We start from the raw sequence: 24,828 nt of genomic DNA, 5'->3' as shown, positions 1-24,828 counted from the left end.
GTATTTTAGGGTGCTGAGTCCGGATACGAGTTTTAAAAAACCTTGATGGACTTTTCTAATAATTGGAAAAATGGCCAAAAATTATTAGTTTTTTACTTTTTTTATGTTTCGGAATTTATCGACATTAAGGAATAAGTGTACCTTTTAAAATTAAAGTGCACAACATTTCTCATTAATTTTATCTCTAATATTTTTTCTCCGAATACCCGTTTTGGCTCAAGCGCTATTTGGAAATTGCCGTATTTTGCTCATCTCCGCAAGAAAAGTTTCTCCGTCATCAATGAAACTATCCGACCGTGACTGTATTTTTTGTGCAAATTCATTATTTCTCTTGGTAGAGGTCTTGGCTGCAAACACAAGGGCCCCGAGTCCATAGCTCCGAAGACGTATTCGAACAAATCCCAACGCAATATACTCGAAGTGCAAGGTGGCCTGAAATGGCCCTTCCATCCTTATTATGCGAATATCACACGACTGTGTCTCAGTGAGCTCTACCCTCACCTATCTGAAACAGCATTCAGGCTGAATCAAAGAATGAGTAAGCGGCCATTGCATACAAGAGGACGAGATCTTCATGTACGGGAAAGATAATTGTAAAATACCTACTATTTTCATAATTTTAGCCATTTCACAGTTTCAGTTATGCAACATTCAGTTATATCTCCGACCAACGTTAACACATATGGCGAAAGATTTGCTCGATTGAAATGGGTAAATAATAAATGAATATCGTTGGGACACGCCGTCTGTCGACATTCCTCATTTATGGGGTTCAACAACAGTTATTTTAACGTTTACTTCGAGGACTATAGTCATGGCGAATGTCTAGAGAATTACCGTCTCTTGATTCATGTAATCGCCATATAGGTCGCAATTCAATTGGTTCAAAAAAATATCCTCAGCGGGAGGATGAGTATTTGCAATCGCAAGGAATGGCAGAAGATAGTTATGACTTCCATTGACTACATCAGCAAGAATATCTACATCTACATAATACCCTGCGAGCCACCTCTAGGGTGTTTGGCAGGGGGTGACCAATCACCAACATGCAGCATGCAAGAGGACCGCCACATGCACACCACACGGTCATAGAAATATTACGCACACTAGAAAAAATATGCATGCTTATTCATAAAAAAATTGCTAATGGTTAGTAATTCCTAGAGCAAATACATGCAAGGTTAGAACTATGAAAAAACATGCAATGAGTGATCCTAGCGAGCGATGCCATTAATCCCATCAATTGAGACAAGGTTGCTATCCTTAATAGTACGAGGGAAAAATGACATTTTAAATCTCTCTGTTTTGCAGTCTATTTCTTTTATTTTAATCTAATGATCACGTCTACTATAGTACGATGGTAAACGAAGGATATGATTCACGTCGTCTGAGAAAATATCCTCTTCGAATTTCCTGATTAAGTTATGCCTATACTTCGATCTACGCTCCTGTAAAGATTCCCATCCCAACTCGGAAACAATTTTAGGTAAAATCAGGACTTAAATATGAATTTAACTCCTAATTGTGATCTAAAATGTCGCCGAGAAACTCGGATCGTCCTGTCGCGAGGGATGATTTTCATTAACCTTTTTAAATTCGCGGTGGGTTACATCATGACTGTGGTGCTGCGAGGTGATTGAGGGGCAAGTTATAATAATAATGTTTATTGTTCCACACAAATATAAATTTTAAGAAATGCATGGCCTCAGGAACATAGGTACCCCTTTGGAGTTTAGCTCAGCTTTGGGGTTACCGACTCGTTCTTCAGTTAGAGTGCTTTTGTACAAATTACACAAAAAATGTTACCTTGCTGAATCATTCGTATTGAGAAATAATAAGCTCCCTAGCATATGAAACATATAATATGTAAACATAATATATAGATAAACATATAGAATATGAAACCACTAACTAATATAAACCAATCATAGCATCTCATTCCATTCATCACAATACCTCATTCACCCAAGCAAAGGTGAAACATCATCATGAGCAAACAACCACATCTTTACCCTTTTGCAATATCTGTATCCATTCTTTTCGTCAGTTATGCATTTTGGTAACTCAAAGTAAATTTGCGGTCCCAAGAGTAGGTAACTTTGTTTAAATAATTCTGTTCTTGGTCTGGGTATGTGAAAAGTATTACAGTGTCGGAGATTATGTGATATTGGTAAGTTATTTTCACCACCTCTAATATAAAATACTCTAAGGACCTTATAAACAAATAAATACCTCAAAGGTAAGATGTTTATTTTTTTGAATAGGGGAAGGGAATGAGTTAAGTTTGATGCCCTCAGCATTACCCTTATCACCTTTTTCTGAGATACCAGGAGTGGTTGCAAATTAGTCAAGTATGCTCCACCCCAACATACAATTCCGTATTGTAATCTTGAATTTGCTAATGCATAGTACACCATTCTGAGAACAGACACTGGGCAATCATATCTGAATAAAAAAACCTTCGCATCGTATTCCGATCAGTAGCTGCTACTCATCCCACTCTCCTTTTTATGCAAACTCTCTCGAGTAAAATATTCCGAAGGTTTCCCGATTTAGGCTAATTAATACTTAAGATTAGCTTACAAGAGAGCCGAGTTCGTAAGCTGCGCAAATCAACCTCAGGGGTAACTCATGGCCATCCGTGGATGCAATACTGTCTTTTTGTTTTCCTGAGTTTAATTCCACATTTGTTTCCCGTGTCAAACAATGTATTACTCCTTCCAGCTTCTCCAGATTATCTGAACTGTAGATGGCAGGAAGGAGGTCCGGCGAAATATTGCTTGAAGAGAGAAAGAAAAGACGGAGATATGGTGTTCCGAAATAACAAAAAGTCAATCTAATGAAAAATGTCCATGGCTTGCGATAATGATGGGAGAGCTTATTTTTTTGACAGTGAAATGTTTGTCGTTGCTGCGAAGGAGACACAGTGAGCCTAAAAAATTCCATTTCATCCAATTCTGCACACTCCCCTCTCTCCGATCATGAATAATGAAAAGACTTCTTTCGATAAATCGATGCGTTTGGTGGCGGTGCGAGATTCTTGGGATGGAGCGCGATTGAAGGTGAGGATGAAAGGAGCGGGTCAAATTGATTCAAAACGAGTGCATGGAGGTTTAGGAGAGGCGATGGAACGAGCGCATTTCCAAGGAGAGTCTTCCATTGGACGGATGGAATATGAGACAATGCGATTGGCGGTGCGCGCTGGCTGGGAAGATATCCAGTGCGCTTGGTGAACATGAAATAATGTTTGCATGGATAAGATCGAGGCGATTTCATTTTTCGCTTAGGCGTAAGAATTAATAAATAATTATTAATATAATAAATAAATAAATAAATAAATATATATATAATATATATATATATATAAACTGTGACGAAACAGGCCCGTTTCCCTGCCAGCCCGTCGACCCGTCTCAGCCCTCACGCTCCCGAGTGTTACCCCCCTCCTTCTTTCCTTCCCCGACAGCTCGCCACTCCGAAATCTGGTTTCGGTAGAATGTGATTTTGGGAAAAATATTGCAGAAGAATACGATCTTAGATCGTTTATTAGGGCGCCACCCAAAACCGCGGCCCACGAACTAGCTTTGCCGGTAGAAGCAAGGACGTTCCAAACTCCCAGGATTAAATAATTGTTAATACGGGTGGACAATATGGCAATGCGGACACTGGTTGTTTGACTCACGCACGGACAAGGGTTTGAGGATCCGACGAATGAACACTGACCTTTTACATTATGCACAAAAATCACCATTTATTATTGAGACTTTGGCGAAAACAACGAAAAAACATCAACGCACTGATGAAAAATCACCCTTGAACAATACTAAGCCTAATCTACAAACTAATGATGGATGAATGAACACAAGCAAAAAGATGAAATACCCTTGATGACACAAAGAAATAAGAATTGAAAAGCCATTACATGTTCCTCGTCTGCCTCCTGGAAAGACGGGAAATTATGATACATTAAATTGCCCTTATTTACGGGCGTAAGACGTGCAATCAATAGTCCTTTTCTGTTCAATTAACTATTTAAAAACTCGGTGCAGTTATTGACTTTTTGCAGTCTCGCATGAACTCTTGCGAAAGTGACTTGATTGGTCTTTACATGAATCACCGGTATTTGGATGAAGTAGACGGACTTTAGAGTGGTAATCTTTACCCTCTTGGTACTGCTTGAAGCACTTGGGAATGTGATAATACGGGAATAATTACGGGAGATTGATACTTATGGGCATGGCAGTCTGTGGTTCCCGACGACTCCGTCGCCAGCGATTCGGGGAGCTTTTTGGCTGCTCCGGATGAAAACGGCCCACAAGCGCAGCGACGGCCTCACTTTCGGCACAGATGTCGCCTTCTCAAACGCCTGGGCCAGCACCTTTATCCGTGCTCCGGAATCAGAAACTGCTCCTCTTCCCCCGGTCGCTCTCCGTCACACACCTCTGCAATCACAGCCGTTGCCTTTCTTGGGTCTCCTTCCCTCTCACAGCTGAGCATTGACTGCCAGCTCCCAATTATGTGCTCTCTCTCTGCTGGTACCTCGAGACAGGCTTGTCTCCCTCTCCACCAACAGACCAGTACCGTGTCCGTTCACCAACTGCCTTCATCCCCACTTCTCCTCCTACCACGTAACCTCGCTATTCCCGATTTTTCCGTTACGGAAAGCTGACACACGTCACTCACTTTGAATTTTAGCCAATCACGTCACTGCACAAGTGGCGTGATCGCCTTACATCCTATGGGTACAATTGAATGGGAACTAAAACCATGGTATTTTACCGTCTTATACTACATGAAGGTCAGAGTCACTTCGCCCGATCCACGTAATCTTCCACGGGGAAGATCGTAGCCGCGTGAGGCGCGCTGACATGGGATGAAAAGAAAAAATATCGTGACCACCCGTCACAATATATATATATAATCTTGATGAAAGCGCACTAGGCGATAATATAAATATGTGGCCGATCGAGGCGAACGAACAAAAATTGTACTACTAAAAACATAGACACACGTAAAAAAGGGACACTCACAAATAAACGTTCAGACGTTTCAGCGGATTGATCCGCTATCCTCAATGCTGAAGGTGAACTGCTGCAGGCAGGGTAAGTTCCTCCAGTCGCCCTCCTTGGTGAGGTAGTGGGGGTGGAAGAAGGGGAAAGGGAGAGTGGGGGAAAAGGGAGGGTAGGGTTTGTTTTGGCTTTTAGTGGGCGATGTTTAGCCCGGGCGTTTCAAACGCCTTTTCAACCCAGATGTGGGCCATCTCCCTCGTCCTCACCTCGATGATAGTTGCCCTCTCTGGCAAAACTTCAATGAAGGTTAGGGAAAAACATTGGTCGAAGGTACTGTTGTGTGAGGAAGTGTGAATGGGGATGGGTTCATGAAAGGGGGGAGTTTTGCAGGAGTGCCTGTGGTTATTCATACGGATGGATATGGGTGTGGTACATTCTCCTATGTAGTACGCGGGGCAAAAATTACAAAATAGCCTGTATACAACGTTGAAGGAAGTGCAGGACGGTGTGGAGGAGGATCTATTGATGACAGGTGAAGTGGTGGGGCGTAGCTGGGGGCAGCATTTGCAACGGGGGCGGTTGCATGGAGTAAGGGAGGAAGGTGGGGGCAGAGCGTGCCGTAGGAGGGGGCGGGTGGATTTTAAAATATTACCTAAGTTAGGTGCTCTTCTGTAGGCAATGGAGGGGCAGGATGGAAGAAGAGCAGCCGTGATTTTGTTTTTGTGATTTTTTTAAATATTTATGTATAAAATCAAATGTTATGTGATAAGAATTTATTATTATTATAATTACATAATTATTAATAGATTATAATACATATATAAATAACAATAAGTTAATTATGTATAATCAAATATAGAAATTGAAATAAAATTTAAAGAAAGGTTTAATAAATAATTATTAATATAATAAATATTTATATGAACAATTAATTATTATATAATAAGAATTTAATATTCTTATAATTATATAATTATTAATAGGTTATTAATATATAATCAAACATATAAATTGAAATAAAATTTAAAGAAAGGATTAATAAATAATTATTAATATAATAAATATTTATATGCAATTAATTAAATGATGTATACTTTGGTTTTTTTTAATTAAAGCTTATTTTTTCTAAGAAAGTAGATATTTGTATGTATGGTAACTCTAAAAAATTGAATGACCCCTACTTTTTAGGTTTTCATGCACTTTTCATGATGGGAAGGTGAATTTCGAAAATTACTAGTTTTTCTTTTCGTTTATATGAGGGAATGTATGGTTCTATATCGTTTTTTCGTCTTTATTTTAGCAAGCGAATTTAGGACAATATAGTCCTCTCTTACAATCAACTTTTTTGAAAATCACATATATCCATACCCTGGATGATGGAGCTTTTATGGGCTCTAGGGCGAGAGGTTTTTCATTTGCTTCCCTCGGTCACTTTCCTACTATCGTTTTTTGCAGAGCAGAGGGCAAGGGGGACGTGGATTGAGTTAGAGGCTGCATCGGAAGTACATTATTTTTACTTTCATTAGGTTAGGACATGATCAGTAATCACGCGGATAATTAATCAGTGACTGATCATTCATCAGTCGCTGGTTGGCGAGAGGGTCGCAGGAACTAATTGATGCGTTAGGCATAGGGTGCAATGGATAAGTATGCCATAAATTATTATTACAGTATTCTACCGATTAAGGTAGGTTTCAATGGAGTATTCAAGAAGTGATCTGGGAGCCTCCCTTTCCTTCCAGCGCTATCTTCTTCAATTCACTGTAAGGCCTACTCCCTTTCATTCTATCCTAAAATCCTATTCTTTTCCTTCCCCTCCCTCTTTTCCCTAGCATTCTACCCTCTAACACCATTTTCAACATCCCCTCCACGCTAAGCACTAACTCCATCCATACATTCTGTCTCCTCCGTATCTCATCTAAAAGCTGCCTCTCCTCACCCACCATGTCCAGCACTTCGTCGTTCCTTTTCCTCTCCGTCCATTTCTCCCTCTCCATTCTTCTCCATACCCACATCTCGAATGCCTCCAATCTTTTCTCGTCGTCTTTCCTCAATTTCCACGCTTCCGCACCGTAGAGCGCTACACTCCAGATGCCATAAATATTATTCACTAAAAAATCGGAATATTGAGATTAAAAGGAAGGAATGGGACTTATGGGAATGGGTTTGCCGCACAATGGAGGAGATTTTTGACGACGAACGTCGCAGCAGTGAAGAAAATGGAGACGCATGGTAATTGGCAAAATCTGACGTGAGGATCGTTATGTTAGAGCGCATAAAGAAAAGGCCGGAGAAGAGTCCTGTCTGGATCGTAGCTCTCTCGGTGCGGAAACGTGGGCGTTGAGGAAAGAGGACGAGAGACGACTGGAGGTATTCGAGGCGTGGAGGAGAATGGAAGAGGGGAAGTGGATGGAGAGAAGGGGTAACGACGGAGTGCTGGACATGGTGGGTGAGTAGAGGCAGCTCCTTGGTGAGACACGAAGGAGAGAGAAGGTATGTTATGCCTCATGCGAACTTATTTTTACCGGTGGAATACCTTTTAACAGTGAATAGGGTTCGTAGTAGGGTGTATGTAGGTCGTATTGCTACTGACGAGAGTGAGTACCGGCTTTTTACATCTACATCTACATAATACCCTGCGAGCCACCTCTAGGGTGTTTGGCAGGGGGTGATCAATCACCAGCATGCAGCATGCAATTGGACTCCCACATGCACACCACACCGTCCAAAAAGCGTCACGTATACTAACAAATTATACTGCCCTATGCTGTTAGAAATAATAATAAAATTAAGAAATATGCATTGAGTTGTATATAAGTTAGTAGGCTAAACTACAAGTCATGCAATCCATTTATGAGTTTTATCGCTGCCGTTATAATCTCTTATTGATCGTGGAAAAAAGACATTCTGAACCTGTCTGTTCTACAATCTATCTCTCTTATTTTATGTATATGATCTGATCTTCCGTAGTATGTTGGCGTCCGTAAGATATGGTTTACTTCGTTAGAAAAGACACTGCTCTTGAATTTATCTAAAAGGTTTTGTCTGCTTTTCAATCTACGGTCCGACAGAGATTCCATCCGAGTTTATCTAAGAGGTCAGTTACACTAACAGGACTATCGAAACGACCTTTCACATACATGGCAGTTCTTCTTTGCACACGTTCTAACTCTGTTAATAAGCCTTTTTCATGAATCCGCGTTTAAAAGTTGGGCACAGTCGAAAAAGTGTGCTCGCCGTACAAGGTGGTCTGAGAATCGAAGGAAATGTTATATTTATGAAATATCTCAAATGAGGCCTCCAATTGTACTGTCTCCACGATGACGACGAAACTTGGGCAATTCCGTATTGAAAATGGGGAAAGAAACACTCCAATGGCCGTAACAAGGGACCTCGTCACAGGTATAAACAAAACACTGTGTGGTATGCTGGAACGGGAAAATTCGCAGCAGTGACCAACCCCAGCCTCTCAACCGGAAACCCTTCACTAACACACGATCAACAGTGTAGAAACCTTCGCGAGGGTTTTGTGGGACCTCGCTAAGGCTGCTCACGTTGAAACCAATCACTCGCTTAACTATGAAGGAACCTTCGTCCTCAACCTTGTTGAAGTGAAGCTTTAACCTCAGTTGCGTTGAGAAGGGAATCTTGGATTCCGAAACCGGTACGCTTTTCCCCTCCAGGTGGCAGTTCCATCGCTCAGTTTTGAGCATATTCTCCCGGAGTATATACGGAGTAAGTGTTGCTTGTGTGATTGTGTGTGTTTGTGTGTTTCTTAACTTGAGCAACCTTAGCGAGGCCCCCCAAAACCCTCGCGAAGGTTCCTTCATAGTTAAGCGAGTGATTGGTTTCAACGTGAGCAGCCTTAGCGAGGTAATCGTAGAAGGTAGAGGGTAATCTATGCGTATTCGTGGGATGTGCGTGGATAATAGGGTGGTTTCGAATTATTTTTTTAGTGTTTAAATAGAAATGTTATTAGTTCTGGAGTGCGCATTTCACGCTCTTAGATTTTCGAATGACGATATCTATTTTCCGCGATTAAACGAAAAGTGAAAATTTTCCAGCGCGTGAAAACGCGACGGCTGACAATAAGTAGGAACGATGGGAAAAGTCCCTGTAACGTCTTTCTGTTTCCCGCTTCCGCCTTGTGAAGTGACCTTAGGGCGAGGCTTGAGCGCTGACACGACGCAGGCTGCTATCAGGTAGCTGAGTACCCTGCTAGCAGGTAGCGCTTGGCTTAAATGAGGATTATTAATACCCTATCAAACGAAGGAAACTTTCCGAACTTAGGTATTTTTAAATTGTGATATTAAGAGATCTTTCCCTGAGCTCTGTGCCTAAGGCATGCATTGGTAATCTCAGACTATATAAAACTCCTCTCTACTCGTATAGAAACTAGGTCCCTGTGACGTCACGTGGAGTGGAATCGCATGGGCGCCTTTTTCAAATGAGGTTGAAATTGACCGTTGCCATTCGTCTAAACTGGGATTTCTAAAACCAAATAATTTTTATATTATGAATACATTAATGATGGGTAAGGAAACGCAATCAATGCATTTCGTTTTCTTTGATGAAGGAAACTACCCTATACACCCAACCACTGTAAGGAGCCAAGGTTATTTGAACTTCCCTACACATTAGACAGAGCCATTTCGGGCGGAAATGTAGTTCCTCATCTGAGCGCATCCGATAATGAAGTTGTGAAGTACCCAGCACAGACAGAGACAGCACATTCACGAGGCAGCACTGCGAATAATTCGGAAAATACATAAAAATAATAACAAGCTGTGATTACGTGCACGCATTTTTTCCACGAATATAAACTCATACTCTCTTATATACTCCCACAAGCTATACAGCATGTTCTCCTCCCGCAACACAATGCGTACCAAAAAAAATAGCCAGTGGAAATGAGCAGGCTGATACACATTGAGAAGGAAACAGGAGAAAATTAGTAAGGATGACGTGTTCATGAATTTTGGAAGACGAAGAAGTAATTTCCATAGCAACGCCCCTCCACCTTTTCGACCGTGCTCCGTTTTGCTTAGAAGAAGATAAAGTAAATAGTGAATAGAAGTGAACAGAAGTTTCGTGCGAGTGGGAATCTGTGAGAGATCCAATCAGCGATCGGATTGGGCTCGAATGCTCGCGTAGGCGAGCACGGATTGAAAGAAGAAAAAAAGACACGCGAAATGCGAGAGTTTTTGTATGCGAGGGGAAGTTGAATACGGCAAAAAAGGGAGAATTGGAGATAATCGCGTACTACTGAAACCCTTTTCACCCCGGCGTTTGTTTTTTTCCTTTCCTTGTTATAATCTTTTTTTTTTCAACTAGATACCTACGCAAAGGGAATCCCGTTTAAAAAAGGGCAGTGCCGCAAAACTCCGTAATTAAAAATGGTGGTGGGTATGTTTTGTTTTTTTTTATTATTATTTTTATTTTTTTGTCGGAGAGGGCGAGCGGACAAAGTACGCTCAGTGAGCAGAGGGTAGGGGGGACTTCCTCTCGAACCCCCCCCCCCCCAAATTCCCTTTTATGATGTTTCCGTAGCAATTCGCGAGAGATTGGCTGATTGATTGATTGATTGGCTTGATTTGTGTTTGGGGGGCGGGGGAATAGTTTCTGGGGGAAAAGCGGCGCATAAAGGCATCGGGAGGAGGCATGCCGGGAGAACAAAAGACGTGAGGGATCCGCCAGTTTGAAGGGAAATGGAGAGGGGGGCATGGAAAAAAAGTGGAAAAAAACAAATGAATGATGAAAAAAGCAGGATACCGCTTATGTGTGGGGGTGGAGAGGGAGTAGCGTTTCAGCAACGTTGAAATTAGACCTCGTATTTCAGTTTATCTACTTTTCATTAGCGGAGGCCCCCTTCGTTCTGCCTATTAAGCTAAATGCGCTTGTGTGCGCTCGCTTGTTTTATTTTTGCGTCCCGCGCGTTCTTCTTTTTTTATATCATTTGAGCAGTGAATCGAATGGAACAACAAATAATGAAAGAGGAAAATCAAAATGGCGTTATCCGCGTTACGTGAATGAGGAAATGAGCACTGCCATCTATTCATCTTGATTCATTTTTTTTCTCGTCTCTTTCTTTTTTAAATTCCCTTCTAATTCTCATCCCACCAAAATTCAACCCCCTTCCCCCTGCAAACGGATTCCTCTAGAAGCTGTAATTCACTAGGTTTTCATTTTTATTGTTATTACTTTTTTCCCTGCCGAAGTAAAGGGCAGCGTGTAGACTCGGTCCAATTATATGCAAGCTCCCTCTATCAGGTGCGTGTGTGATTGCGTACTACTGAAACCCCTTCGGCTACATGCATACTCCGACCAACCGATGCTACCCCAACGACGCAGGATGAGTCGGAAACGAAAAATTCATAGCGAATTATGGCGATGAGGGAAACAGTAAAAAAAAACATGCTGGGGAGCGTAGTAAAGAGGGGGTAAGGGTAGATTAATCATTTCGCAGCATTCGATGACGATTGAATGGCGCTGTTTCTTTGTTTCCCGGACAACCCGCGGGACGTGGTTGAATGGGCCGTGGATAAAATGACGCCCGGATATTTATTTACTCATGTGTATATATATCCCTCCTTTCATTTATTTTTTAAATCGCGCTCAGAGTGCGGTCGGCTAGATTAGTTCTACGGCTTTAGAGAAACGGATCATCAAAGGTTTTCCCTCATTTTTCCTGTGGGGGCGACTTTTCCGGCCGGGCAGGCGATTAAATTAAAAGAATTGAAAAACGAAGCACCGCCATTTCCAATTACCGCTCCAGATTTAATCAACTCGTTCCCGTGGCGCACGCTCGTTCGCCATGTTTTGACGTCATTTACGGAAACAGCGAGGATTTTTCACTCGGCGTATTCCAGCAAATGGCTAATGAAGCCCGAAAAGAGGAAAAGCAATCGTCTTAACTAAAGATAAATAAATAAACCTAACTATTTAACAAGCTGGCCTACATTGTAATGGAATCTTTTCCTCCAAACATCCAATTATCAAAGGTAAAAGAGGAATGCCTTTCAGTAACCATATGAACATTTCAGCTCGCTTAAGCTACAGAACTAATCAAAGTTCTCAAGATCAATCGTAAACTTCATGCTATTGGAATCAATTATTAAATGCTTGCCCGGAATCCTTAGAAATGAACATATAGATGAGACTTGACAGGGATACAAATAAACGTAATGAAAGGCGGAAAGAAATTCACGTGAGATAAATAAAGTAGTTGGAAATTGAAAGGATGCAGGGAAATTCCATCCTAATGGACTATTAGTGAAGGTGGGTGGCAGTAAGCAGGCAGTAAAACAATTAAAAAAAAATGCAATTTATTGTTACAAAAAAACTTCAGGCAAACCACAAACCCTGCCAAAGAGTCGACCACGGCACACGGAAGAAAGGAGAAGGGGTGAAGGGAAAAATCTGGGAAGTGGGAAAGAAGGGGCTCCCAAGCTTACGTGGTTTGGCGGTGCCTGGCGACGAGGCGGCCCCTGAGCGGCGTTGTGTTGAGAGGGCACAACATGCCACAACGGGCGAATCCCAAGCAAAAAGCCTGGATCTCCTTGCTCTCCCAAATATATAGGGAGCCCGCAATTAGATTCCTTCCTTCACACGACGGACTGGGAGTCGACCGGCTAGGGCTAGTCCGAAGACTCGGCCTACGCCCCGCAGTGAGGTCGTACTTCCACTACTGCTTACAATGGGTTGTCCTTGGAGCCTCAGTAGACGGCTCACTAATTAATATACATTCGCTGCATTTAATGCAGAAATGTATGCATTGTATGATAATGGGCGAACAATTTTTCATTTTCTATGCAACATATATTTACTCTTGTATATTATATTGTAATATTTTTTATTCTTTTTATGTGAACCCCGGAACATAGACGTCAAAATATGTTAATAGGGAAGTTATACTGACGGGTGAATGACTCAGAGCACAAATATATTTATACGTTTATTGGTCTTTGATGCTCGAGGAGCGGTGGTGATGCATCTTTGCCGGACTCTTTTGTTACGCTTTGTCTCCATATTTATTTCTTTTTGCGCGCGTACCAAGGCCACCTGTACCTGATAGCTGTTTCTTATGTCATTTTAGCCTATTGCAAGTTCCTTCATCGTATTGAACGCCTTTTCCTATTGGCAAATGGCTGGTGTCCTAACACCCCCTGCCACATGCCTTTTAGGCGGCTTGCGGGGAAGTTTCTAGATTCCTTTATCATTCGCTCAACCTCCCTGACCTTATTGGTCACTAGCCATGCTTCGGTGCTTGCTGTAAGTTGACATATCGCAACCTAGATGGCATGGTTTGCGACGCATAAAGATTCCTCAGAGCATATCCGCCCCCGGACTTCCTCCCACCCTCTCCCCGCCCCCCACCCGAACTGAAGCATATGCATTTTCGCATGAGAAAGTAAAAGAAAGGTGCTATTTCGCTCTCGTCCGACCGCACCTTGAATATGCAGCGAGCCTATGGTATCCAGTGCAGAAAGACTTAATCTGCAAACTGAATAAAATACAAAGGAGGGCTGCGCGTTTCGTCAAAAACTGCTTCGGGCGTACAGACAGTGTTACCCAGATGTTAAGCGAATTAGGCTGGGAGCCGCTGGAGACTCGGAGGCTGCGCTCTAGGCTTAGATTGCTTGAACAATTGAGAATGGATATCTTTAAGAGCGACACTGAGAGATTAATATTAGAGCCCCACTACCTATATATCCAGGTCCAATGGAAGCGATAAATTAAGAGAGATGTTTTGCCGAACGGATAGATATGGGTATTCGTTTTTCCCCCGAACCATACAGGACTTTAATAAACGCTAGTCCCAATTTCGTTAGAGCACTTCATTTTTTTAGCTGTAAACGGCTGGTGTCTTAACACCCCCCGCCACACGCCTTTTAGGCGGCTTGCGGGGTATTGTGTAGATGTAGATATGAGTGCTATGCTGATGTTCGGCACTTGGAAAGTCACCCATCGGAACCCGGGTCCGTGTCAGTTTCATTAAAAGTGTGGATAAATACGAGAGAAGTGGTAGTGTATGCCCTACTGAAAGTGATACTGAGGAAAACCTGTTTTCATTCTTGAAAGTACCTACAGCTTGCCTCTTCGCAGTCGTGCTTGTGACATATCGTAAGTATTCACTCAGTGCTACGACTCGAAGGTCGGTCGCAGGATAGTGTGATGTGATTGGAGATCTGCAGAGGTGTTGCCTAGACGAAACAACTCCAAACAAAATTTTGTGTGACAAAGGCTATTTAAATCACAGATGATGTGCATTGGTGTAATAAATGATGGTATTCAGAATGTGGACGATTCAAAGTTAATATTTCTCAACTATCATCATTCAGGGCTTAACTACTGTCCAAGCCTTAATCGATACTTTTGATGACCAGGCAATGCACTAGAAATGTGAGGGAGTGGAGCGAGAAGCAGGGTTAAAAGTCGTTGAAAAGAAAATAGGAAGAAGGAGTCGAGGGAGTCTGAGGCGAGGAATGGAGGACGTAATGCACACCGCGCCCCAAGTTCCAAGATCAGCGGAAGCAGATGAGGAGGAGTGGGGCCTCTGCTGGGACTTACTCCACACCACTCGGAGCGCCGAGGAAACTGAAGAAACATGCCGCTCGAACGAATCGAATCACTCGTCCACACATTCATAAATAGTTGAGGGCAGAAGGGGGGGATCACGGGTAGATTTACTCATCAAAGGATGGTCTAGACCATCCTTTATTAGCTATTATTTAGCTATTGCTAAAGTATCGTATCGCGCTCGTTTTCGAACGAGATATTAGCGACAATACGAGCGTCTCTCGAATGGAAGGATCAGGTGCCGGAAATAAAAGGAGTCACTCTGACTAAAAAACAGTGACTTTATTCCCTTTAAGAATGAGCATACTAATATGCAGCAGAAGAAAAGAAGTCAAGACTAACATTAAAATAGGGAAGCAAAAACTGATGGAGGTGGATAAGAATTCAGTTATTTGGGAAGCAAGATAACTAGTGACGGGAGAAGCAAGAAAGAAATCATCAGCAGAATAGCCCAGGCGAAGAGAGCATTCCACCAAAAGAGAGACCTGCTTACAGCGGGAAACTTAAATATGGAAGTAAGGAAACAATTCATAAGAACCTACATCTGGAGTATGCTCCTATACGGAAGTGAGGCATGGACAATGACCGAAGCGGAGATAGCAAGGATAGAGGCCTTCGAAATGTGGTGCTACAGAAGAATGATGAAGATCAAATGGATCGACCGAGTTAGTAACGAGGAAGTCCTAAGAAGAGTAGGAGAGAGAAAAAGCCTCATGAAAACCTTAACAAGAAGATGGAACAACCTTATTAGCCACGTCTTGAGACATGATGGTCTGATGAAGACAATCGTCGAGGGACAAGTGGGAGGCAAGAACGGAAAAGGAAGACCTCGAACAAAATATATAGAACAAGTAAAAAAGGATGTGAAATATCAGCTGTAATACGTAGGTGTGAAAAGATTAGCTGATATGAGAACTGAGTGGGGAGCTGCGTCAAACCAATCCTAGGATTGCTGACCAGTGATGATGATGAAGAATGAACAAATATGTCCTCCAGCCGCTTAAATGTGACCAGCTCAGCGAGTCGCCACGCCACAAGTCAGCCGCGAGCCAAGCTAGGCATACCCTTTTAATCTTCCCCAAGAGAAGGCCCAAAAAGACCCTCTTGTCTACCCCTGGACCGACATCCGCCGATCACGTGCGGGTCATCTCGTAGACTTGCACTTTGGACTAGTATGCCTACGTGCACGCTCACAAGCAGCAGTGGCAATAATAACAGGCTGATGGATGCTACAATAGTAATATCTAATGCACCAAAGTCACTTAAAAGTCTCTATTTCAAAATTATCCATTTTAGTTCTAAATGGTAGAGTAGTGGAGTTGAGACGGTGAACATCTTTCCACTCTCATTTGATTTATTAATTCAATCCATTTTTTGTATTTTCATCCATTTTACGGTGACAAAAATGTAATAAAATCTTTAAAAATAACAGGTATTATTTTACTATTGAAACATTCAACTATTACAGCAAAGTTGACTTTCACCGACATTAAGAATTTGTAAAAGCTTAATGCTATTTCTAGCATCTCCATTTTTCATTAGCAGTAAATGAAACACACGAGTAATGAATAACTCTGAAATTATTCTTTTATTATATCGATTTTCACTGTACAATTACTGTTTCGAAAGCACACGTTCATCTGGTGATTCATTTCATACAACTTAATGACATATTATTTGTTTGAACCTCAATCGAAGAGGATAGCTATTTTATGTTGTTGCGTAAGTTTTAGTCAATTTATTACCGTTCAAAAGTTCTTCTCGTGGATTTTATTGTGCATGGGCGACATGGTATGAATGAAGGTCAATTCGGAAATCCCGCGTCAAATTATGAACAGCAGTCAATGGCTCGGATTGAAAGTGCTGCGAACACTAACTCCGAAGACCTCCGCTCTATGCCCAGTACTAGTGTTGGCTTAATAATAATAATAATAATGTATTACTCCTACATTTTGTTATTACATCTTTATACAAAAAAACAAGTGAAGGAGCTTTAGGTGGTCTCCAAGGTCATAGGACCAGAATTGAGCCACCATCAAATAACAAAATGTATGACAATAACTTAAAATGCAGTAACGATACATGATCGTTTTCGATAAATAACATCAAAATACATTTTCAACTACTTCTTGAGAGAAGAGCCAGTCTTTAGCAAGTCTTAGCATTACATTTGAGGTTTTCTTTTTATAATTCTAGCGGGCAGTAAATTAAATATCTTTGGCCCCGTTTAAAGAAAACATCGTTTATATACAGTTAACTTGGGTCTGTTTGGTACTATAAATAACTCAGTCCTTAAATTATATTTATATTTGTCACATCCACTCGGCATATTTCCACTTCTGGCTAAAAAAAAACAATTTAAGCACTTTGAATAAATACAAATGCCTTAGTGGCAACAAATGTAGGGCCACAAACAACGGAAATGAGTGCTCATAGTAATTTTAAGACAATATTACCCTAATTATTTTTTTTGCAAAACAAGTTCACAGTTAAATGTGCTCATGTATGCACTGCCCCAGCAGATTATACCATAAGAAAAAAATTTGACTGAACAAGAGCTTCTCCCCCGGGAGGGCCTGGTTCAACTCCCGGCGGAGGGGAGATTTTTCAGAGGTTACCAAATTGAGTTACGCTACGCTACGCTGAAATTTCGCGGGCTTTGTTGTAGCTCAAGTTCCCAGCTGTTATAGCTGTCTACTGAGAAGTTCTGTACTTTTGATGGTTGCGGTTGTTTAATTTTATCGGTTTTGTCATGGCATAGATTAAGTGGGGGTGGGAATGTGGGAAGGAATAAGGGCAGTCATGGGGACTTTGTGCTTAGCGGATGGTGATGGGGTATAGTCCCAAATGGATGTCAGGAGTTGATTGTTCGTAGCAGGAAAGGATTTCTCCAACCGGGGAAGGTATGACTTCAGTAGGCAAAGGAGAGGGGTTATCCTCAGATCCTTTCTGATTTAAAATATACCGGGACTAGCCGCGGTGATAACTTTTACGAGAGTTACCCGCAATGCATAATCGTGCGAAAGATCCACAGAGAAAAAAATCATCCGCCTTGACCGGGATTCGAACCCGGATCCCCCGATTTCCGGTCGAGTGCTCTACCGGACAAGGTGATACTTTAAACTAGTTAAGAGCGAACACCTCTTTGTGTTCTATGTCCGGGCCTGCTCTCCGGCTGTGGCACTGTGCGCACGATTGGACTGCTTGTGGCATCATATGCTCTGCAGTCCAGCAACATCTTGTCCGGTAGTGTCCACAAATATCCACAGGAAAGAATGACGCCTCGGCAGCTTAACTGGCCAAAGCACTCGACCGGAAATCGGGGGATCCGGGTTCGAATCCCGGACAAGGCGGATGATTTTTGTGTAGATCTTTCGCACATCCTTTCTGATGTTCTTATTGTACATAAACCAGGGTGCTCCGAGAATTCTTCTAACGATGGTATTTTGATTGAAGGCGTTTAGGGTGCGTCGCAGCTGCGTGGAGTCAGGGGGGAGAAGCATATCATAGAAGAGGCTTGATACAGCTATTATAGATAAGTAGTTTGGTTTTAATATGCAGTGGGGAAGTAGGTTTAAGTAGTAGTCGTGGTGCTGCATGAGTGCCTTTTGCCTTTTTTTATTGAGGAGTTGATGCATTCATGCCAGGTTATCCGCTTATCCATGTGCCCGCCGAGGAATTTTGCTGATTGTTGCTTCGGGATTCTCTGGTTACCGAAGTGCAGACGCGGACCTTCTCCAGCCTTCGGTCGTTGGGAGAAGACGACGTGCGTACATTTGGATGCGTTGACGCTGAGCTTCCAGTCGGCCGCCCATTCTTCATATTCATCGAGATGGTCCTGAGCGAGGTCTGCCACTCGTTCCGTGTGGAATCCCTGGGCCAGGATGGCGGTGTCGTCGGCGTAAAGGAAGAGCTGGGTATCCGGAGAGGAAGGGGAGTCGTTAATGTATAGGTTTGAAGATTATCGGGAACAGAATGGCGCCCTGAGGAACGCCGGAGGAAATGGGGTAATGGAATGAGGTTGCAGAATTTAAGTTTACGAAGGAGTTGAGTGAAGGATACTTCAAATGCAAAATTCCGTCCGTCTGATGAGACGTTGAGGCGTGGTTACTTTGGAGCCTTTCGTTAAGAGCAAGCTCATTTCGGCGCCGAGTTTTTCTCCATCCTTCCTTCCATACCCTTCCCTATGGCGCAAGTGACTTAAGCCGTCGGCCGCCCCTACAAATACCATAACATAATACGTGAGTGAGAGAGTGAAATCTGATGGACCACAGAATACATAATTTTAATTTTTTGCGGAAGAATTGTGGATTTTTTCTCTTCGATTTCGCATTTTTCTGTGCCGATTATTCACGGAGAGCGTTTCACTCTAACATTCACCCCAACTCGCATCCCTCGCCCAACACACCCCCTAGGCGCCTCGGAACCGAAAGAAAAAAGTCGCTCCCGAAATGAGGAATTAACCGCTCCGCCGGAAGGAGCTGGATCTGGATCCGCATGTGAGTTTCCACCGCAGAAGATCGCAATGGGGTAACAGGGTCCGAAGCCACGCAGGAGCACCTTTCACCGAACACTCACCCCTTGAAAGAGGGGATCTCTGACGTGAGCCCACCCTGCAAGGCCCCTGCTTGCCTCCCTCCCCTCTCTTGCTTTTCACTTAAGCTGTTAATCACCGAAAAGTGCCTACCCCTTCTCCGCCCATGTGAAAGGGCTGATTAATGCCGTGAGCGGCGGCCGCTGCTGGTCCGTCGGCCAATTGGGGAGGGGCCGTTCGTGTGCGCGCTTCTCCTCTGATGCGCGCTCCCGCCGCTCATTTTTTTTAAACTCTCCTCTGTTCTCTGCTTGGAGAATCGGCTCGAGGGGTGGGGTTGGGGAGGGGGGCGAAAAGGGTCGAAGGAGAGATATTGGGATGAGGGTGGTTTAAGGGCATCTGTATCCGAATTTGTGGAATTTTCGAGGGTGTGGTTCCGAAGGGTGAAAGCAGTCAGCAGGTGTTTTTCTTGCTTTCATTCGTATGATTTGAGCTTTCATCGCCGAAACGTTTTATGCCATTCTTCACATCTCACCTCATAGCATGATCACCGTGGGAGAAATCTTTACTCTAATACAGAAAAACAGTTCCTGTTGAACAGTATTCGAACCCATGATCGGAAAGCTGCGAAGATTGCTGCCTAGATGATGTAACTGGTAGCACCTACGTCCCATACGGAATCTGGGAATCGAATTGTGTTTTCAAAGTTACTTTAATACCTTGATGTTTATATCATCGCAATCTTTCGCATACATCCAATTGTTTTCACCAAAAATCAATAGTCATCACATTGAAATCTTCTTTTGGCTCCTGGCATTTTCCATGCATATATTCTTCGCATGTGATTCTTGAATAGCGTGTTGGCAACCACTAATTTGTGTTCTGGGCAGAATTCCAGGAGCCTTTCTCCTCTTTCACTTCGATTTCCTAATCCATATTTTCGGGTTATTCTTTCGTCCTGACCTACGCGGACGACAGCGTTCCAATCACCAAAAATTATAAGATTTTCATCACCCCTTTCCTGTTTGATTTCTTCCCTGATTTCATCGTAAAACTTTCCGCCTACCTTGTATTTTCAATTCTATCTCCAATACTTCTTCCTCTCTTGGCATCTTTGCCTCCCGCACCAATTTTAATAACCGAGTGAAAAGTCTATCTCTTTGACACCGACCTTTGTATGTATTGTACATGTTGAAAATGGTTGTTATTTATGACATTATTTTTATACATGTTTATTTATTATATTTACATAATTTATTTTGTTTATAACCCAATGTAAAGGCCTTAGTGCTGTTTTTGGTGTGATATAAATAAACAAATAAAAAATAGACGCCTTCAACTTCTTCATCGTCGTAGTCTGTCGTAAGAATGTAAACCTGTACCACTATGGTATCCACCGGCTTTGTCTCTAATTTTACCACAACTATCATTTCATCCCACTGTAGGAAGCTTTTCACACGCATTCCGGTGCTCTTTCTAAGCATTGTCCCAACCCTTGCATCACCGTTTAGAGATCCTGTGTGTATAATCCTATGGCTTCCACTCCAGAAGTCTCCCTCCTCAGGCCACTTCATTTTGCTGATTCTTAACACGTTGTAACGATAATCACCTTCCACGTCTTATTTTGTGTTACCCTGGGGTACAGAATTAAACTTAATTAAGAAATAACATGCACCAAAATCACTTTTTACTTATTATATTCAAAATGTCCTTAAATGCCTGACTTAACACATTGTATCATTATGCTGTTCTTCACTTTCTCTTTACTTTCTTTTACTTCACTATACTTTTTGCACTTCAAATATTTTACCTATTTATTGGTATGGTATTTGGGGGAGGCGACGGACAGCTGAGGTCATTTGCGCCATGACGGTAGGGTAGGTAAGGACCGGCGTCGGCATTAGCCTGCTCTTAACGAAAGGCGCCAAGGGGACCACGGCTTAACGTCCCATCCGACGGACGGAGTGTTAAGTTTGAAATGTCCTCCACACAACGCTCAAGCAGGGATCGGGCAGTCATTTTTTTCCATTTTTTTTAATCGTCAAGAGTTTTCAAGAACTAATATAACTGCAGTTTCATCCAGAGCCGTCAATAGTTTCGTGATGGATTTTAATTAAGCCATTCACCTCGCAAACCTCCCTTGTCTGATGTCTTGAAATTGATGTCTTAGCACACCGTATTGTTGTGCAGCTCCTTTATTTATCTTTTATTGAAAATGTTTTCATCTCTGAATTCAGTTTGTTAACTTCTTCCTTCAATTTGAAATAGTTTTGTAGCAACTTTTGTTTAGCAGCAGCAGCAGCGGAGTTTTCTTTAATAGCAGCAGTACTAGCTCCCAGCCAATCAGCTGTCTTCTAGTTGATTCAGGAACGGGATGGTTTCTTATATTATACTTGGCTTCTTTTCTTAAGGTTTCAGTCTAAGCATTGCATTGGGTTAGGTGGGGAAAGGAATATGGGAAGGTTTTAGGGCAAATTTGGGAGTTTTATGTCTGGGTTTATTTGGAATAATGTAATCCCAAAGATTCATTAACAGTTCGTTATTGGTTTTGCCAAAAGAATGTTGAAATTTTTCTATTGCGGTTTTAAGAAATGACAAAATTGGTGTTATTTTGAGATCGTTTCGGATTTGGCGGTTGCTAACTAACCATGGTGCTCCAATTATTTTCCTAATAATTTTATTTTCACAAGTCTGTATGCGCTTCAGATGGGTTGCTGCGGCGTGTAGCCAAACTGGAGAGGCGTACGTTAATAGCGGTTTGATCGAAGAGTTGTAGAGTAAAAGCTTAGTTTTTAAAGCCAGAGGAGAATTCGACTTCATCAGTGGAAATAAAGCGGCATAGATTCCCTGCGATTTCTTAATTGATGACAGGATGTGACAAGACCAGGTGAGGCGTTTATCTAGCGTAACTCCGAGGTATTTTACAGTAGAGCATTTCGGAATACGCGTATTTCCGTAGTAAACATTATGGCCTTCGCCGGCTTTCGGTCGTCTGGAGAAAACTATATGATTGCATTTATCTGCGTTGACGCTGAGTTTCCATTCGGCCGCCCAATCTTCATATTCGTCCAGGTGGTCTTGGAGAATGTCGGTTGTTTTATGCGGATCGGATCCCTGGGCCATTAAGGTTGTATCATCGGCATACTGATAAAGGCGGGTTTGAGGAAGGGAAGGAGTATCATTCACGTAGAGGTTAAACAAGATTGGGGAAAGGATTGCGCCTTGCGGCACGCCAGAGGAAATGGGATGGAAATAGGATGCAGAGGAATAGATTTGGACAAAAAAGGATCGATCGGAAGTAAAGGATTGGATGATTTTGATTAGGTAAGGAGGAATATTGATATCAGTTAATTTTTGTATCAGGCCCAGAGTCCATACGCGGTCGAATGCAGCTTCGAGATCCAACAGCACGCAGTGAGAGATCAATCTTGAGTTGAAGCCGGCGGTTATATCTTCTACCACTCTCAGCACTTGATGAGTAGTTGAAGTGTTGCTGCGGAAGCCGGTTTGCTCTGGTCGGATGATGTTGTTTTCTTGCGTGAAGTTGCGTAAGCGAGAATGAATAATCGATTCGAACAGTTTTGATAGAGTATTTAGCAAACTGATCGGACGGTATGAAGATGGATTTGAAGCCGGTTTATTCGGTTTGGGAATCATTATAATTTTTGCTAATTTCCATGCTGTAGGGAAGTACGAAATTTTTAATAAATCGTTGAAGAGACGAGCCAAAATTCGAAATATCGGGTTTGGGAGGTTTCTTAATAGCCGGTTATTAATGCCGTCAGGGCCAGACGCCGATTTTCTTTTCAGCAGCTTGATTGAAGCGAAGATTTCAGCCGGGGTTGTAAATTCAGGTTCGGAGATTGGGCAGTTAAGTAAACTAAGCCAGTTGGTACAGCATTCATCTTCACGCGGAGAAGAGAGATCATTGCAGAAACGTTTTTCTAGGAGTCCTGCGAAGATTTGTGCTTTTTCATCATTGGTGACAGCTAATCCGGATGGAGTATTGAGCGCAGGAGTTTGTCGGCGAGGTTTTTTGAGAGCTTTTGCAATGGGCCATATGGTTCCGTCTTCGCCGCGAAGGGATTCAATTTTTTTGTTCCAGTTTTTACTTCGAAGTTCTTTGATCGAGCGTTGAACTTTGTTTCGAAGCGCATTGTAGCGTAGGCGGTCTTCTTGGAATCTGCTTCGCTGCCAAATCTTTCGGGCTGAGTTTCGCTGCTGGATCATGGCGATGATGTCGGCCGGAAGAGCTTCAGGACGATTTTTGGGCGGAATTTCATATGTTGCGTCGTTTGCGGCATCCTGGATGATGGTAGTGAGGTTTTCGACGAAGAAGTTGGCTTCTTGACGAGATGAAATCGGAAGAGTGTTGAGCAGATGACAGTTGTCTCCAACAAGGCGACTGAATTTGTTGTAATTGATGCCTCTTTTCGTTGTGGAGGAGTTGCGCGCCGGAAGACAGTTGATAGTAAAGGTGACTGGAAGATGGTCCGATAATTGGTAATCTATTGCAGCAGAATGGCCGATTGAAGGAATATTTAGTGAGAGAGCGATGTCAAGGATGTCTGAAGAACCGTGGTAGGAGGAGTGGGAAGGAGAATCAGGAGCGATAATTTCCAAATTCCGCCGACGCAGCAAGCCGAGAAGCATTTTTCCGGCTTTGTTGTTAGTATTGCAGCCCCAGTTGATATGTTTCGCGTTTAAATCGCCGGCGATGATCGTCCGCGCTTTCAGGATGGAATTTAAATGCTCGAAATCAGTAATTTTCGGCGGTTTCGGCGGACGGTAAGCTGACCACAAATGGATGTCGCCGAGCGTGGTTCGTATTTTGGCGCCGACAGCTTCGACGGAGGATTTGCTAGGATTAGGCAGTTGCGAAGAAGGAATTGACGACTTGACTAGTAGCAGAACACCGCCGCCTTTAGCGTTGTGACGGTCGAGCCGGTATTGAGAGAAGCCAGGAAAATAAATCGATTTCTTTTCGTTGAGCCAGGTTTCTTGAATGAAGGCCGCGTCGCAGCAATGCAATTTAATTAATTCGCGAAGCTCTTCTTGCTTTCCGTGTATTCCGCAGATATTCCAGTGGAGAATCTTGAGCTGATTTGCTGGACGATTAGCCATCGCTCATCAGGGAGAGTGCTATTTGGATAAATTCAGTTATGATAATTTCGGATTTTGGAGTTTCGGAAGGAGTAAGGAGCTTTTTGATGAGACCGGATAACCAGGAAGAAATTTTTGTCTTGAGGTTTGGCGTGAGGCAGGACGAAATAAAGGATGCAATATTAAAGTCGGCTGCCTGTGATGGCGGAGAGCTGGAAGGTGCGGCGGCGGGAGCGGCAGGCACAGTCTGCTGCGGTAACGGTGGGAAGGAATCGGCGGTGAACGCTGATTGGCTGGTTTGTAGCGGTCGGCGGTTGCTTCGTAATTTTTCCGCAAAACTTAGATAATTCGGGCATTGCTTGAAGTTAGCCGGATGGTCACCGGAACAATTTGCGCATTTCGCAGGAGCAGGTTTGAAGAGTTGGCATGCTGTATGGGAATGATTGTCCCCGCAGCGGACACAGCGCGTTTGCATACCGCAAGATTTGTAAGTATGCCCGTGTCTCTGGCATCTGGTGCATTGGGGCGGTCCGGGAGAAGGACGGAAGGTTTCGATTTTGACGCCTAAGCCGCATAAATGCGTCACTTTCATGAATTTATCTTGGT

Source organism: Ischnura elegans, chromosome 8 (genome assembly GCF_921293095.1).
Source record: "Ischnura elegans chromosome 8, ioIscEleg1.1, whole genome shotgun sequence".
Lineage (NCBI taxonomy): Eukaryota > Metazoa > Arthropoda > Insecta > Odonata > Coenagrionidae > Ischnura > Ischnura elegans.
This window is presented reverse-complemented; position numbering follows the sequence as displayed.